The 5,142-nt window shown below is 34.3% G+C and overlaps 1 protein-coding gene across 4 annotated transcripts in view; it reads left to right on the forward strand.

Annotated features, from left to right (window-relative positions):
* LOC106475314 (zinc finger MIZ domain-containing protein 1-like) overlaps positions 1 to 5,142 on the forward strand; it is a 216,688-nt gene that overhangs the window by 51,548 nt on the left and 159,998 nt on the right. Inside the window, exon 1 of one of the 4 annotated variants that reach the window (XM_022380556.1) lies at positions 974 to 1,813. The exons of 1 other annotated variant lie outside the window; for it this stretch is intronic. The gene's annotated coding sequence lies outside the window, so the exon portion shown is untranslated. Of the gene's footprint in view, positions 1 to 973; positions 1,846 to 5,142 lie in introns of those variants that run through there. 2 more of the 4 variants (XM_022380552.1, XM_022380543.1) reach the window with 2 other exon arrangements.

Below are 5,142 nucleotides of genomic sequence, written 5' to 3' on the forward strand. Positions count from 1 at the left end.
TATATATATATATATATATATATATATAATATATATATACACACACGTATATAAGCTTATTATTATATATAAGCTGTTTTTCACATATAAGGGAGAAATAAATATATATTAGCTTATTAAAGGGAGATAACAAAATAACATGTAATAATTGTACTAATGAATTTCTTTTTGTACGAATATTTGGTACGTAATATGTAATATTTTAGGGATATTAACAAAAACTTATTTTAGAAAAACTGATACATAGTTATCATCGTTCATTGAAATAAGGTCTTTGTTATATATATATATTTATAATTATTTCAAATCCTTATAACAAGCGCCCCCCAGTGGCACAGCGGCATGTCTGCGGACTTACAACGCTAGAAATCGGGTTTCGATACCCGTGGTGGGCAGAGCACAGATAACCTATTGTGTAGCTTTGTGCATAACTTAAAACAAACAAAACAATTATAACAAGCTTATTCTGGGTTTGGTTGCAGTATATGAACGCGTTGAAGAGAAACATTGAGACTGATTAATCTATATAAATAAAATATTATATTCTATTAAAGATCTAGTTGCAAGACTGCCGATACTCGAATACTTATTATAAATACTCTTACTTTTGTTTTAGTAACGTAATTTTCATTAAATGTAAAAACAATATCCGAACACGAAAGCTGCACGAGAATTCAACTCTTTGTTTAATTTTAACCAGCTTTGGTTTAACAATAGTGAGAATCAACGGCTATCAGCTACAAGTTTCATGGCTTGTGTAATAAATAAGCCTATTTATCCATTGGCAACTACACGAACTTGGGTGGGTTGAACAGTCTTTCCTTCGATCGACTGTCACTTGGCTAATTTGTCACCGCATTCACTACCTTCCTCGCGAAAATGGGTAAGTCCCGAATGTCTTCCGTACCGAGCTCTCGTCAAAAGAACGGTGTTGTGTCCGCGCTTGAGGTGACGTCTCTGTAACCGCGTTGAGTTGGCTTAGTGTACTCATCATTACTTCCCCCCTCCCCCAATTTCTCGAGGCCAGACTTCCCCCCCTCCCCCTGAAGTAATAACTCTAGGTTGTTAGCACTAGTTCTCAAGCAACAGAGCTAGCTATTCAATAACTGAATTTAATACTCTTGTAAGTAAATATAACAAAAATCGAACTCGTTTCTCTAAACATTTAATGCGAATTTATGAAAGGCAAAACACCATTAAACGTAAACCAGTATTACGAATCATCTGAGCATGATGAATCCAATATGAGAAACTACCAGCTTTCAAAACTGTGATTATCTACCAATAAAGCCAGCTACTTCTGACTGAAATCACCATGCGGTGGCGGTGAGGATTATTAACATCGATTTATTACTCAGCCTAGCACTGAAGAACAGTGATTGCTCAAAGGAGGTGAGTTTGCTACGCCCCGGCAATCCCCAATTGGCCATCGCTATTGTCAGTCAAGTCTGTCCCTCAGTTGAAGCCATCCGTCACAGGGCAGGGAACATCTGTAGGGTAGCAAGACCCTTTCGTATCTATCTCTGACGCGAAATGTGAACCTGATCTCGTAGTGGTCGGACATGAGTGTTTCGTTTTTCCCCCAGTTATTGAAACCGCACGTGTGAAGTTTCATCACATCGCGTGTGAGTGCTAAGCCTAAAATAACAATATTAACTATAGACTGGCAAAAGGAATTGACTCAATTTATTTATAATAGTATCTTGTGTTGCCACAACAACAAAAACATTAATTTGCTCATTTAAGTTTAAACAGGACTGTGTTTGCTGTACTTCTGGTCTCCTAATGAAGAAATTGGCTCCTACACATCCTGGTAAAACACAATTTTATTATATTTTATTAAAGGTACAAGTTTTACGTTCGTATAATTTACGTAGAAAATAACAGTCTGAGTGTTGATTTCCAATTAACTTTTAGTAATGATAAGATTTTATAATGTTCGATATTTTTTACTATTCCACAAAAAAAAGAACTATAGAATATAACTTTAAACTAAAAACAAAATAAATATTATAGGTAAGCTAGATTCAAAATTAACGTGAACTGGTTGTGAAGGAGAGGTTTTTGAGCCGCTAACGTGAACACGTAGCCATTCAACTTATTATAAAGAATTAAAAAATGTTGTGGAACGAAGATTTTGTAATTACTCGCATACTTTCCCGTGTAAGCGTAATTTTCACTCCAGGCTTAATTTGAGGACCACTAATTGACAAGTTCATTGGCTACCTTCAACTGGTATCATGTGATCTGCTGTGGGTACCACTTGACGCTTTGATTTCAAAACAAGTTACGCTAGAGGGCGCTCATATCACATACCACGTGCCAAATTATTATGTTGAGGGGTTGTTGATCATGGAGTGTTTTTCTTTGCCAGCTTGTTTGAACGGAGAGAGCTTATTATGATAAATTATTTATTTAAGTAGTCTTAAATACGTGTACTTTACAACGTATTTATGAAAACTCAATAATTATTATTTTTTTGCCGTAAATATTTCGCTTTATTGTAATACTCTGTAAAATATTTTAATAACAAAGAAATTTGGTAGAAGTGTTTTGAAAGTTAGGTTTTTTTCCTTGTTCAAATAACTGGATAAAGTCCAGTATTTTCTGGCTTCTTTTCTTGTTAGATTACGTAGCACAGCAAGTGATTTTCCCAGATGGAAAATTAAACATCAAATTTCTGTTGGCTTGCTTACTCATAACCTTAATCTTTAACCTTTGTATATCTCAGATTCAATTAAAATTATATTTAACCAAGGTAAGGGAATGTTTTCTTAATATCCCTTTAATCAGAACAAAAGATATATGTGGTAAATTATTTATTAGAAGTTTTTCAATTTAAATGAAACGGCAACTGTTACGCAAGAAGTGATCCCCCTTCCCAAACGTTTTTCAAACAATACAAAATGGTAAAAGCCTTTACAATTATTTCGTCATTTAAATGCGAAAATAAATTTTATGTGCTTTAATAATTGCAGACGATGAATAAATTCGTCATTAAATCGGCGTTCTTAACTGTGAGTGGTTGCCACCTATGTTTTACAAATAAAATTACAAACTGTTGGTAAGAATAAAAGGCAAAACCAACGTTTTTTGGCCTAATGATAGATAAGATCTTTATTAGATATTTCAGCCGACTAGTTTTTGTAACAAGATTACCATCAACAGGGTTAGTGACTATTGAAACTAGTCGGCTGAAATATCTAATAAAGATTTTATCTTTCATTGTGCCTAAAAATGTCGCTTTTTTACTCTTAATATAGTAGCACAATGTGCCTGAAAAGAAATTGCCAGGGGGGGGGGGAGTTATATCCTTAGAACAAGATGTTTTTAAGTGGTTGGTCACGTGATGTAATAAATAACACACGTATGTGGAACTTCTTTTTTTTTTTTTTCTTATCAAACATGGAGGTGTTATGGTACAGTACATATGTGTCTTGAAATTTACAGTTCAGGTTAGGGATGGTAATTGGAAGATGCTGCAACAGACGGTTTGTACAGATAGTCCTGCACTGTAGCTCTCTCTGTATAAAGTTTTATATGAGTCATCTCATGACCATGTTTAGCTTAGCGTTGATAATTCATAATGGTGAGCAAGTTGTGGTTTTGCTCAATTGCCATCAAAGGGTGTTGTACTACACACTTGTATTTCCTGTTCCATAGCTCAGAACCACTAAAGATAACAGGTAATAAGTAACTGAAGTGGTAAGCTTATGGTTGCATTAACTTGCCAGCAGCCCCCCAGTGGCACAGCGGCATGTCTGCGGACTTACAACGCTAGAATTCGGGTTTCGATACCTGTGGTGGGCAGAGCACAGATAGCCCATTGTGTAGCTTTGTGCTTAATTACAAAAAAAAAAAAAACTTGCCAGCAAAGTCTTTTTATTACTTTAAATATTGCATCCTACAGCAATAAGCGAAGCTTTGTCCTGACGTTATGTGTAGATTTTGTTAATCTTAATCCACATTGTTGTTTGTCCGAGATATAAATGTTTTGTTGTCAATCCCTCGTTTGTCTATATTTGAATTGTGTAACTAGATGTATTTCCGCAGGGTCCACAAAAATGTTCTGTTTCAAGAGTAAATAAATCCAAAATTAACAGTAATAAATATTTTTATTTCTTGCTTTTGAAGTTCATATGTCACGCTGTTTTGTAGCCTGCAGAGTGCATAATTCTTCTCGTGATTCATGGCATGCGCACGTTTTAGTGACGTCACGACAGTACAAAATCCAACGTCTACTGACTGACTGACAGACAACACACTACTGTGTAGTTGTGCGTATGGTTAAAACAGGTGATCCTTCCTGGCGGCCTTCGGCCACCATTCGGGGAAATAAATCTTTTAGCTTCTGTTGGCCAGCATTATAATTTTACAACGTATAAGTACATATCCAAAATAATATATAGTATATGCACTAAAAAATCGGTAGGGATTTTCTGTTCCATGAAAAGCCATATCGAGGAAAATAAAATCCCAGAAGTGTGAATTCAGTTTGGTCTTAATAATGCTTATGTTTCAATTTTTTTTTTGTTTTTTTGTCTATAACATCTGGTTATTTCAATAAATCATAATAACAATATTTTCAATGAACAACTTTTTAATTTTTTTTTCTGTCTAAATTGTTCTCTTAAATCCAGTGACTGTCATTATGTAAGTAAACGTTTATTCTGTTCTAGGAAGTTTCATCACTATCGTTTCCATGACAAATACTTACATTTGATACAACAACATCAATAAATATCATGTACATTTCCTATAAAACACATATAAAAAATTGTTCGATTAGAATGAAAATCAACACATTATTTTACGCATGATTAAGGGGGAGGGGGAGTTAGCAGTAAATCGAAGGGTTCAGAGGTAATAGTTATAGTTACGCTATTTTCTATTTTTCTCACTACTAGTTATTATTCGAAGCTTGTGAGGGGCAAAAAATTTATCACGGCTATAAATTTTATATATTGCTAATTGCAATCAAAATTGATCCAAAGATTTAATATGCTTTTGAAAACATTATATTGTTACGTCTCCGTTTGTTAATTAACTTTCCGTAACTTCGTTCCGACGAAATTTTAGCGACACAAGTCCTTACTTAATAAAACTGGGTTATTCTTTCCGAATACAACTTTACGATACACT

This window comes from Limulus polyphemus, unplaced genomic scaffold (genome assembly GCF_000517525.1).
Source record: "Limulus polyphemus unplaced genomic scaffold, Limulus_polyphemus-2.1.2 Scaffold146, whole genome shotgun sequence".
NCBI lineage: Eukaryota > Metazoa > Arthropoda > Merostomata > Xiphosura > Limulidae > Limulus > Limulus polyphemus.